At 42.4% G+C, this 13,183-nt stretch overlaps 1 long non-coding RNA gene across 1 annotated transcript; it reads right to left on the bottom strand.

Moving 5' to 3' along the window:
- Positions 1 to 4,360: 4,360 nt before the first annotated feature.
- Positions 4,361 to 10,937, bottom strand: LOC309699743. The gene is made up of 3 exons (XR_014274456.1): positions 10,861 to 10,937; positions 9,214 to 9,436; positions 4,361 to 4,501 (listed from the first exon to the last, which is right to left on the bottom strand). It is a non-coding gene; the product is annotated as an uncharacterized lncRNA (long non-coding RNA).
- Positions 10,938 to 13,183: the final 2,246 nt, after the last annotated feature.

Raw genomic sequence — 13,183 nt, 5'->3', positions numbered from 1 at the left:
GCTGCCCAGACAACCTTTTGACCTCTGACCTTCCAATTGTCTTGTTGCTTTTCAAAGGGTAAACAGAGACAGAAGACGGCCTGTCTGTGAACCTAATGGTCTGTCTCTGTGTCTACGTATCTGACTGATGACCAGCTTACTGATGTGTTGTCGTTTGTTTCCATACAGTTTTATGTTTTTTGTCAATTTTTGTTACAAAACTTCGGTCAGGACCACTTTAGGTTTAAATAAAACCATAGACATAGTTTATATCTGGTGTTTGTGTTCAGCAGCAGCAGACTGCTGTGTGGAAGAGAGCAGCTGTCAGGGAGTGTGGGTTGCAGTGGGTTGCAAAGTGTCTCGCAGTCGCAGCAGCAAATTAAATATCTAGCTATTGTGAAGGGTGAATTTATGTGTGGTAGAGACAATAAATACAACCGGACCTCTTTTTTTTTGGGGGGGGGGGTCCTTCTGAAGGCATTTCACTTCTCATCCAAATGGCTTGTTTACTTTTAAAGGTTGTTGTTACTTCCTAAGTGAGGCGAGGAAGGAAGTGATTGCGGTTTCATGTGGCTAAAATGAGCTTCCTCTAAAGGGTGTCAGAGCACTCAGTAGTCAGTTTAGGTATTTTTTGGGGGAGTTGACCAGGATAACTCCTGGACACCTCCTAGGTGAGGTGTTTTGTCCAGCTGGGAGGACAAAGACACATTAGAGTGATTATGTCTCTTGGTTGGCTTGGGAATGTTTTAGTGTCCGGAAGAGCTAGAGGAGGTGGGTGGGGAAAGCGACTCACAACTTGGACCTGGATATGCAGCAAGAAGATGGATGGATGCCATCTTGGAGGTGTTCCTGAGGGTTGCTGGCCCACCTTGTCATCATGTGAGTTATTAAGGGTCTAGTAACTGGAAGGTCAGTGGTCTGATCCACTCCAGCCTGCATGTCAAAGTATTCTTAAGCAAGATATTAAACCCCAAGTTACCTCTCGACATATCCGCTGGAGTGTGAGTTTGTGAGTGTGAGGTTAAAAGTGTTCAGGCATAGAAAATATTGTGTAACTGAGTCTTTTAGTAAGAAAATTTAAATATATATGAATACCAGTCTACTGAGGGTCGCGTGGGCCAAGGTGTGAATGACTTTTGACTGTCACAGCTGACTGATAGTTGGCGTCACTGCTTCGCTTCAGTGAGGGTTCGGTATTTATTAAATCTGGGACTCCCCATTTGCTGAAGAAGCCTTTTTAATGAGAAGCGACAATCTTCAAGAACCTGCAAAAAGAAGTTAAGCAGTCTTCAACTCAAGCAGCTTGAATAACTGAGAACCTATACAGCAGCGGTCCCCAAGCCCCGGACCTCAGACCGGTACCGGGCCGTGAGTCGTTTGGTACCGGCCCGCGAGAGTAGAGGCTCAGGTGTGAAATGTATAGTTTTCAGGGTTTTTATCGGTTTTCAGCGTTATTTTGTTATCGTTTTTATCGTTAACTCGGTTTTCCTTGGTCTTTTCACGTGTGTTATGAATAAATTTTCTTTTTTTCGGTACCGGTACTAGTTTTATTTTGTTGTATTTATCCGCGACGCCTTAAAGGCGGTCCGTGGCGCAAAAAAGGTCGGGGACTGCTGCTATACAATATATTGCTGTCATATATTATATTCAGTATTTTGTATTACATACACTTTTGATAGTATTTTATACTGTACACACTATTTACAAATGGATAGTTATTTATTGACCCACCCTAAAGCCTATTTACTATCCTAGCTTTATTTTGGATGCTTTCATTATTTTACTTTGCGCACAGAAATAAAATAATTTCACAAAAACTTAAAGATAAAATACCAGGATCTTTGGGTCGTACGCATCTTCCTTCTTTCTCCAAACATAAACAAACAGATCCTTTTTAACCTCCTGACATCCACCAGTTACTTGCAACATAATTGGGGTTCAGGTCAAATGCATTCCCAGAAACTAGAAGACTCCCGCCCATTGTGGCCAGCTGTTTATTAGGCAGCTTGTTTTGTGGTCAATGTGTCAGAGCCATATAGACAGGTGGATGTTATATTAACCACAACCCTAAATTAGTCATCAACAACCTATTAGTTGCTAAAAGGATAGTTACTTCATCTATAGCCAAGCTGACACAGGGTAAGAGTAGAATTTAGGGGGATGTGTCCTTTTTCTAGTTTTCACTGCTGTACTTTTAACATGTAGCCAAAGAAGAAATTGTTTACGGCTCAGTTTTTCTGGCGATTATTGCTGCAGTGAAAGGAAAAGGAAATAAAAAGTAGAAGAACATAAAAAAAATGTTTAAATACATGAAAACAAATATGGGGGAATATATTTCACAGTTCAATGTGTCTGATGCTAAATGAAATATAGAGTAAGTGGGTGAGAACAAATGAAAAGTACAAACAAATAGCACTGGCAAAATCCAAGCACTAAAGAGCTGCAGCAGCGTAAGTACTCTCATTTCTTATTTTCAGAAATCTACACCACTTTCCTCCTCCGCCACCAAATTTTCACCAAATATAGCAACAAAATAATGTACAATAACACACTTGTAAGATGGTATGAGCTGCTGGAGTTCAGACATATATAGAGCCATGTTAATGTGGGGGGGGGGGGGTATTACAGTTTATCAACCTGCCTGTGCATCTGCCAATCAAACCAGCTGTCTGTCAGCCTGTCAACAAGCAGAGATAAAGAGAGAAACTTGTTCTCAGAATAGAATCAGCTGTTCTCTGTACTGTCGGATGCTCCTGCTCTCCGGAGAAAGCGTTTCTCATCTGACATCTCCGTGGATAAGACCGAGATTTCCTATTGGGTGTAAGGGAGTGATGGAGTGAACGGCTCAATGAGAGGGACAAGGGGGGAGGCCTGAACAAAGCTTTGTCCACTCGCACCCTCTCTGTGGATCACAGTGTGACGACCCCACTTTCCCAGACTGTGAAAGTCACCCTCTGGTGTTTAGGTTAAAGAAATCCAGGAGAGGAAATTAATTTTGTCGTAACTCGTTTAACCTTTCAGCGTGCCCCTGGGTAGCCAGGAGGCAACGAGAAGTGAGGTTGGATGTGATAACAGCTATCTGGTGACTGCTTATGGTCTGCAGCTCGTCAGTCTTCAGCATCACAAAGACTGCTCAGAGGTCACTTGAGATACATTTAAAGGCTCTAACCCAGGATTTTATTCATAATTACGCCAAAATTAAAAGTACATTTGTGTCAGAGTCTCTTGGAAACTGGAATCAGTTTGACCAGTGCACTTCACAACATGATTATCATGCATACTTACATTAAAGTGACCACATTTTTTTTTTTTGCAATTACACTTGGAAAAACAGTGATTTGAGACTATAGTTGACCAGGTGCAACAAACTTGCAATCTTGTTGCCTTTGAAATGGTCGCTTTGAACACAAGGACCACTCGCAGTTAGCTGCCATCTACAACTTCGGCTTTGGCGCATCAAGTGTTAATAAAAAGTCCGTCTGCAATCAGTTTGGGTCAAGCTGGCAATCACATGCTGTCTGTTTGTGATAATACAGACATTGACTGTGAAAAATAGGCAAAAATTACAAATCTGATGCCATCTTTGCAAATCTACATACACAGAAATTCACATTAATGACTTAGATTCAACGTCCAGTCAGAACCTTATAGGTCTAACGGGATTTCATCCAAAATCAGTGACGTGTTTGCTGCAGGACGATGATTTAAAATGACATAGGTGCTCAGCAACCTTGCTTTAATATTTATAACAAGAATACAACCAACTGGCAAGCAGCTGCCAATCAACTGCAAAGACATGAATTCTGCTTGCATTTATAAATGAGGCGGTAATTATTTAACCTTCATCAATATGTCTGAGTAATTGCAGTCAGACAATTGTTACTTTTCTTAAAAGTAACAAGTACGTTACAGCATTTGGCAAAAGCCTAACAGTGGTCACCAAAATGATATTTTTCCTAGCTGAAAGGAAGTGCTGTCCTATTCTTACTCTTTTCTTCTAACAAAAAAACAAAAAACAGATTTACCCATAAAATGTAACAGTCTGCTTATCTCAGCGATGAGAAGTACAGCCCCACATGCTTGCTAGAGTGACTGTAGATTATTCTTGGTTAACTCTACCCACCTTGGAAACAGTTGGCAACACTGGCTCCGATCCAGCAAGAGGAGAAATTCATACCATTTTTTCCCTGTCTTAACGTTTGTGGTTCTTTTTCTGTTTACTGTGGTAGTTATGATGATTTAAAGTGGAACCAACTTTAGTTTCATGTGAATAAGTGCATATAAAATCTGCACTGAGACTTTAGATGGGGCATATCAGCGCAAACACCTCATACTAGCTGTCAGCACGAGCACGGTGGTGGAGGGGTGATGATTTCGGCACCTTGCAGTCACTGAGTCAGCCATGAACTCATCTGTATGCCAAATTACTCTAGAGTCAAATGTGAGACATCTGTCCAACAGATAAAGCTTTCACCAAACTGGGTCATGCAACAGGACAATGATCCCAAGCACAGCAGCAAATCTACAACAGAAGAACAAAAAAAGAAAAGAATCAAAGTGTTATTATGGCCCAGTCAAAGTCCAGATGTGGCACGGTAAGAGAGCTATGCATGAACAAATTCTCACAAACCTCACTGAACTGAAGCAGATTTATAAATCAGAATGGGCCAAAATTCCTCCACGACAAAACAAGAAACCAATAAAGTCACACAGAAAAAGATTGTTTCAAGTTATTGCTCCCAAAAGTGTTTTTCTACAAGCTGCTTTTAGCTTCCAAAGGACTGGAAAAACTTTTTGTCACAGGACTGTAGAAAGCTCCAGATTTGTTGTCACTGATGTTTCTGAGCCCTGACACACAACAGTAGGTAAGCAAATACGATGCGATTGCTCCCATGAGCCGGTGCATCCATGCATCACGGCACACGGCATAAAGATAAATGTTTCCTGACATCTTCACTCAGTTTCAACTTGTTGCCACATGTCAGCGGTGTCTTCCTGCCACTGGAAATGACTTCCTGTCTCTTATGGATTTATAGTCGCTTAGCAGATGTGAACATCTGGCTGCACAGGAGTTAGCAAGTGAATTTATGGGAGCGCATCTATAGCATTTGCAGCAGATTTTTATCCCTGTGTTTTGTTAGCGGGACATGAAAAGGAAAAAGCGGGAGTAAACAGAAAGAACTGATAGGATCCAGATTAAAAAGCCCGAGGTTGTTATAGGTAATGAACCTACACTGTGTGTGTGCAGCTATTGTCGCCTATAATTGCAGTGATGTTCTTCAGCAGCCGAGAAATGCCAAAGAGGACCCCTCAAACAAAAACACCTGCCTCGGCTGTCGTTTTGCTACAATATTTCCTTCCTGGCAATCCCCTGCCTCTCTGCCTTTCACACACTCCCCCCCTCCTCCTCCTGCCAAGGGTCCATGAGCGAATATTTTTGTATTTTTTTATAGAAAACAGAAGAAGAAGTGCCAGTTGGGAGACAAAAGGAGAAAGTGGTGACATTATGATGTGCCCGTGATGTTAATTAAAAGAGGAGAATGAGTCCATTCAGCAGCGTTTTACCGATCCCTGAACAATAACCTTTTGTGTTAAAGAGAAATGTGATCTATACCAACCCTGTAAGAGGTTTACATTAAACCCAGCAAGCTGTACAATGAAATGTCACTCTCCTGCCATCTCTGCAAGGATTCAGGCTCACGCAGTGACGTGTTTATGTGAGGTGAAGCTTTAACGCTGCGTTTCATTTTATTTCCTTTGCTTGTCACTTAAGCATTTTGTTATTGGTACTGTATATCACACCGCTCTATGTTTTCTTGTCATTTAGGTCTCCGTTATCCAATTCAGCTTTGTCTTTGCTTGTCATCTTTTTTGAAGGAGATGAAGAGGGGTCTTTTGTTTTTTAAATATAAAGGCCCTTAGAGTTTGTTTTATTTCATGTCAAGAAAATTTATATTTTTGATGTACTATATCACTGAGCATGTAAATACTATAAGCCAATCAAGCGTTCGGATGCTGGTGGATGTCAGGCGTGCATTCTGTCAGTTTCTATCTTGTTGTCAGAGGCAGGATGAATGCATTAAGACGACTTCTGTACGCTGCTTTCATCAGATTCCTCTCTTTGAGACATGTGGAGGTACAAAAAATACACCGAAAAGCTCATCAGCCCATAAACACATCAAGTCATTAAGAGAAGTCTCGAACTTCTTGGCATTGTTCGACCTTTTTTGGGAAAGCTTCCAGGGGGTGGAAATCTGTTTCCGCAGGCTCGGTAATGTTCAGATGTGGTGATTCAGAGGGACATGAAAGGTATTTCACTCGCTCATGCTGTTCATGAGTCCACTTGCCAGCGTGAGTGGGGGCATTATTTTGAAATATGAAAATTTCATGAATGAAAAGCTCTTGCACCACGGGGTGTACCTAAGGAAATGGCCTCTTACTCCTTATTATTTCACCATGTGGAGGAATTACTGGGCTTATGACTCCCACAAGATTGCTACGATACATTTAAAGACCAGGCTGCACATTTAACTGTTACAACAATCTGCTGCAGGCATATATGACTTTCTTAGAATGGCAGCAGGGAGACAATTTAGGTCAAGAGGACTACCACTTTGGTCCAAATGAAATAGTGTAAAGCTACACTGAATTCACACCAAAGCACATAAAAGGCGTCTCAAGTCCTGGATTTTTGTTGCTGCAAAAAACATTTGAGAAAAATAACTAATCTTATGAACTGCCTTGACATAGTGAAGAATATCTAAGGTATCCTTCACAGACTGCTCAGCGACCCCAATGCAACCTCCGGTTATGAGGATCAAAGCCGACTATAGATCGCCAGGTTGCAATTCTTATTGATGGAAACAACAGCTGCAGATCCATCATGTAAGTCTCTCATTCCACCACATACCAATGGTGTATTGGATTGAGATCTGGTGACTGTGAAGTCATTCTCATTGTCATGTTTAAGAAATTCGTTTGAGATGATCTTAGCTTTGTGACACGGCGTATTATCAGAAGATGGTACACTGTGGTCATATAGGAATGGACATCGTCAGCAACAACACTGTTCATTGGTGTTTAACTAATGCTTCGTTGGTACTAAGCGGCCCAAAGTGTGCTAAGAATCAGAGCTGTTTTAATTAATTGTCACATGAAATCAGCAAGATGCTCCAAAGACTCTTTAAAGGCTTAATGTTTAATGTAATAGAGCCAGTGATCCAGATCTTAGTTACTCTCTAGTCCTTGGGTGGTTTCCTGTCCACAAACAACAGGAACATCTAAACACAGTGGAGCTCAGAGCACAGCTCAGGAGCTGAACCAACTAAACAATATGCAGTATGTTTGGGTTCACTGCGTGCAGCCCCAGTGGCCTAATGGATAAGGCACTGGCCTCCTAAGCCAGGGATTGTGGGTTCGAGTCCCATCTGGGGTGCCTTTCAGCAGAGTGGCGCAGCGGAAGCGTGCTGGGCCCATAACCCAGAGGTCGATGGATCAAAACCATCCTCTGCTAACACTTTTAGACAGCTGGTTGAACCCTGAGTAATGGGCCTCAAGTGTGCCGAGAAAATCATCACACCAACATAAACAGCACAATGGCTTCATGCTTTTTATGCCACCTCATGTTGTAGCCAATTTAGTTTACATGTCCACTGTTTTAATCGAGTACCCGAACAGTTGTACCTAATAAAGTGTGCATCTCTCTAGCTGACCATGCTTATTCTCCGCCCCTTACCTGTTTGATAGATGTAGGTACTTTTACACCTTTAACATCAATGAAATTTTTTTTATCAATTAGGTGGATTGGCCCCACCGGACGAATCACAGTGATTAATAATTCTGATTAGATGCCGATATTGTGATTAACAACATTTTTTTCCTCTATCATTTAAAAGATTTTCACTTTTCAGATGAAACATCTCAACCTCCACGAGACAACTTGTTTTTTTGTTGTTCTTTTTTCTTGAGGATTAAGTTTCCATCAGTCACTCTTGGTGACTTTGGATTCACATTTCTGTGGCGTTTCATGTTGTCACAACTTTTCACTCTGTTCCCTTTGTGGCGCTTTATTATTGCGGTTTTGTCTCGCAGTACAAAGACTGTATGGATTCTTTGATATGTCAGCGATGCAAATACAATGATGGCTTGAAATGACAAGAAACAGAAAGGAGCTCATACTCTGACAGCAGAACTAGGCCAATTTATATAGCAAATGATTGGTGCCATTCGTTTTAGCGCGCACGGAAGCAGTTGTTCACTTATACGGCGAGCAAAATATTAACAGTGTGTTCATAAGTAATTAGTCTGAACTCTAACCTTTCTTCCTTTCAGCACCCAGTCTGCTGGCTGTCTCTCTAACTCGCTGTAAGAAAACGAGCAGCTTGTTTCAGCCTCAACAACCCCTGAAACAGTCGCCATAAAGTAAACACACTAGAAATCTTATAAAATTGTGGATGAGGTGATGACTATGGGACATTTAACCATATTTTCGTACATTTAATAAACAGATAAACAATTAAATTACAGAAAGTTCCCTTTTTTTATACTGTTTCCTTAAAAATGTATGTTTTTTTTTAATGGTGGCTTTACAGTAAAAATTGACTTGCATTTCGCTTCTTTTTCTTATATTGAAATATTTCATGAATTAAAAGGGTATTTAAAGTTATTTACACTGACAAAAAGGGAAGTTTTACTGGTGTGGGCCACAATGTAAAATGAGTTTGACATCTCAGCTGTGGAGGAAAGCGAGGTGTAGGAGTTGGAAAGAGTGGAAAGGGCGGAGGGATCATCCAATGCAGCGACCTCGGTTGATCGTGCGAGCGGGGGGGAAAGTCTTTGAGTTAAGTTTTAATTTTTACTGAAAAAATCTCAGTTCTCTGACTAACAGACTTGCCAAATCTCAGCCAAAGTTCTGGTCTAACCTTGACCACGTTTCGTTTTCCAAACTTTTGCTGCTCGGATCGCTCATGGGTGTCCTCCCACTGTGTACTTGTACTTGTGCAACAAGACGGATGCAGAAAGAAGAGAATCGTAAGTGCATCCTAAGCGGTCCAGGGCTCCGCAGGCCTGTGCAAACCTGTAGGTGGTGATGAACAATTACTTAGACACACTCTGTTTGTTTTCCTCTGGAGGGAAAGAGGTTGGAGTGCATTTTTCTTTCATACAAAAACATAAAACTGCTCTCTGTTTTGGCCCTTTAGGATACCGTAGGTAAACAAAATTTGTAATATTTACTCGGCTGCAGTCACCCGGGTACTTGTGTCGGCAGTGGCTCCAGCTTGTTGCAGCATCGGGTACATCTGAGCGGTCTGCAGGATCTGAGGCATCACTGGGGAGGCTGTGCTGGCACGGATGAGGAAACGGGAGAAGGAAAATGGGAAAGGAGGGGGTATAAAGGGAATCGATGCAAAGCTCCTTTTAAACTCAGTTCCCAGGCTGTGCAGCTGCTAGCAATTACCTGAGAAGGAGAGAGGAAAGACTGTGAAGTAACCCAGCGCTGAAGGCCTCTCCTCAGCTCACGCCCGGAGGCTCACTAATTACTTCACCAAAAACCCTGAATATCTGTCAGAACCAATCAGAGGCCGCCAGGAAATAGGAACATGGAGAGGCATTCATTTGTTTGTGAGGCAAACACTCGCCAAGATACTAAGAATCTGTGTTTATTAATGCATGTGTACAGGTTGCTCCCTGGAAAATATTGCCTCCCGCTCTGAGGAGGGACATTTTCATCCACACAGACGCAGCTTAGCATGGAGTTAAGCAAAGGGTAGAAAGTAGAGTCGGAAACATGAGGTGCTTGCTCTATAGGAGAATCGTCATTTCTGCATCCTTACTCTTCCCTCCTTCCCCCAACACCTTCCTTCATCTTCTTTGGATTGGCTAGGGAGCCTGACTGTCCCCCTCCCACTCCACCACCACCACCCTCTGCCATATGCTCAACGCCGTTAGTCTTTTAGAACCACTTTGTCACTCTCCCGAGTTTAGGAGGTAGACTTTGAAAGTGATGTCGCGGGATGCAAAACACCCGGGGAAGGTGGGCCAGCACCAGACAATGATTAATACGGCTTTCAGCGATCTCCTTGAAGGAAACTGAGGCGTCATTGCGTCGCTGCAGAATTACTTCAGCTTAGAAGGGAGGTGTGGGTAGGAGTGGTGGTGGTGGTGGTGGTGGGGCGGAGGGGTAGCTGCATCATAGTTCTTTGAATCGCCGTATATGGATGTTTTTTAATTAAAATGTTTAGAGAAAAACACATTATTCACAACCTTGAATTGCAAGGGCGAAACATACTTTATGCATCAGGGAGGAGGAAAGTGTTGAGACTTTGTCACATTCATGAAAGCCTCATCTTGATTTCCATGCCGCTCCTCCAAGGTTGAGCAGGTTGTTGTCGCCCCCCTCCCCCCCACCTCCTTCCTGTTCCAAGTTCTAAAATGATAAATGATAAATTAGCGCACATTTCTCATACCTTTCATCTGCTAAGATGTCGGGACGCACCGACAAACAAATGCTGGAGATTTTAAACGTTAGAGAGAGGCTTTCTTTCTCCCTTTGGGGAGTGCTGATGTGTGCTTTTGCATGAATGGAGCCCAAAGGGAGTTTGCAGAGCTCGAGGTGGCAGGAAGAGCAGGAGCTGGTCATTTCCAACGTGAAGCCACAGGATCGTGTTTTCTCAGGGGCCGCTAATACGCGCTGGCATAGTGAGTGACTCTCCTAGATGAAGGTCTAATTAAGACTAATAGAAGACGATGATGGAGGTCTGCTCGGGGAGCCATGACACTCACACCTCCTGTGGGTGTTACTTGGCTTTCTTCAAGGTACACTTATACACAGCGTGAAAGTGTTGTGCCATATCACAGAAGCCCACTGAGGAAGCTATTTACCTGTCACTAATTCTTGCTTGTTGCTGAGTAGTAAGATGCATGGTGCTGTGCAAAAGTGTTGAGCCATCCTGCATTCCTTTATGTTGTTTTGGAAAAACATACATAAGGCCTGGGGCCCAGAATCTGCCTGACAACGATTCCTATCCAGCCGACTGGAGGACTGGAAAATGTGAAGGAGCACGGTGGGTCAGACGTAGGGCTGCACGATTAATCGTTAGAAAATCGCGATCTCAATTCATACTTATGTGCGATCTCATTTCCAAATGACAACGATTTAAAAAAAAAAAAAAGACGACGGCGATTGTACCGCATTTTGATCCGGGACGTACTCTGCATGAAAACAAGCGCTCACTCTTCCTGCTCAACAAATGACAAGGGCGGAGCCTTATACCACGTGATACAGAAGCTGTGCCGTGTGATGCTAAAATTAGCAGGGAAAAAACAATGGAGAGCACGTCAGGGATGACGAGAAAGTGACAGGAGGAAATCCGTCCCGGTCAACCACCCAAACATCAATAACGGGAACCTTATACAGCGCTTCCCTATACACGTCGAACTCCCGCAGGCACAAAGAAATTACGGAGGCTATTACTTATCACCTGACCAAAGATATGGCTCCCATCAACACTGTGCAAAACGAGGGATTTAGGAAAATGCAACCACAAAACGTGAGACATTTGTTGTTTTATGTTTATTTATTGTGTTCATGTTCAGTCTCAACTGTTACGAAGTTGATGTGCAGTTGCAGAGCGTTCTCACTCCCGGTGCGTAACATGTCGACGTTTTGTCACGTCCCGCGGCGTTCCTGAGGAACGCGAAAGGAGACCTTCGGCGTTCTTATGGTACGCGGCGGGTTATGACTGGGATCCAGTGCAATGACGCTCCCGCGGTAATAGACGTTCCAGCCCTGTATTCCAGCCCTAAACCTAACCTTATCCCTAGCCCTGACCTTTAATGATGTTAAATAGCGTGTTTCTAAGCGATTTGAAGAAAAAGAGCGAACATGTGTAGATTCAGTCCAGACGGTTCTCATATTTCCTCTTTTTTCCGAGGTCGTCATTTAGGAACGTGGTGGGTAGCCGAAAACGTAATATGGTGACGATTTGTCACCTAGCGTAAAATGTTACGCTTTGGGAGTGAGAACGGGTTGCAGAGCAGTTAATAAGTGCAATAAATATTTATACTGGAAAAGAAAATCGCTAGAAAATCGTCATCTCAATTCTAAGCCAAAAAATCGTGATTCTCATTTTATGCAAAATCGTGCAGCCCTAGTCAGACGGCTTTGTTTATTGTTGTTTTTTTTTTACAGTGAGTCTGAACAAAAAAAAGTTAATTTTCTTTATGTTTTATAACTTTTTCTGTGATTTTCCACGTTTATTTCTTACAGTTTAAGCCCAAACAGTCATGCTAATCTACTACACCAACGTGTCTTTATCATGTGGAAAAACTGAGACACGCTGTTGAAATTGCATTGTTAAAAATCCCTCTGGGATTAAATGTTCAGTTTTATTTCTCTTTATTGAGAGAAAGGGGAACTTTCACTAGTCGGGGCCACTTGAGCGAGTTATTTGTGGCCTACGATGTAAAATGAATTTGATAAATAGTCCTCATTACTCGTTGGGTGGCTTTAAAGGTGCATTGTTGATTTAGTCTTCCTCTCACTGGGCCGCTGCTGAAACATTTATTCAGTAGCAAAGTGAGCGAGGATCAGATTGCACATATTTGGTAGAAAGCAGAATATCAACACTGTGAAGAAAGTTCAACTGAGAGCAGCTCACTGGGGAACTCAGATGATTTTGTTGTTTTTTGATAAAAAATGTGAAAAATAAAAACATAAAATGAAAAAGAGAAATGTTCCACTAAGACTGTGTTCAAACTTTGACTGTGCATATATCCAGCTCTATGATCTGATGGACATCTTTACAGATTTAGGTAGCAATCACTAACTGTTCACTTTATAAGTTTACGAATGTCTAGGTTCTTGTTAACACAGATATCCAATCAGCCTATCGCCTTGCAGCAACTCAGTGCATTTAAGCATGATGAAGAGAGCCTGCTGAAGTTTAAACAGAGCATGAGGACAGGGAAGAAAGGGGATTTAAGACTGTGGAAATGCGCTCACCATGTCTCATCAGGATACAGCCATGTTCTAGCAGTGAGTGCATTTATAAACAGTTTCCTTTGCAATAATGACAGAAAGCTGGCTGTCTAAAAGTGCTAGCAGGAGATGGCTCAGCACACTTGTGATGCCCACGCTGCTAGAAATCACGCCAGATGGGACTCGAACCCACGAGCTTGAGTTTAGGAGGCTAGTGCCTTATCC

The sequence above is a fragment of the Aulonocara stuartgranti genome (assembly GCF_965226115.1).
Source record: "Aulonocara stuartgranti genome assembly, chromosome: 23".
Lineage (NCBI taxonomy): Eukaryota > Metazoa > Chordata > Actinopteri > Cichliformes > Cichlidae > Aulonocara > Aulonocara stuartgranti.
The sequence above is the reverse complement of the archived record's forward strand: the minus strand, read 5'-3'. Positions and strand labels throughout refer to the sequence as shown.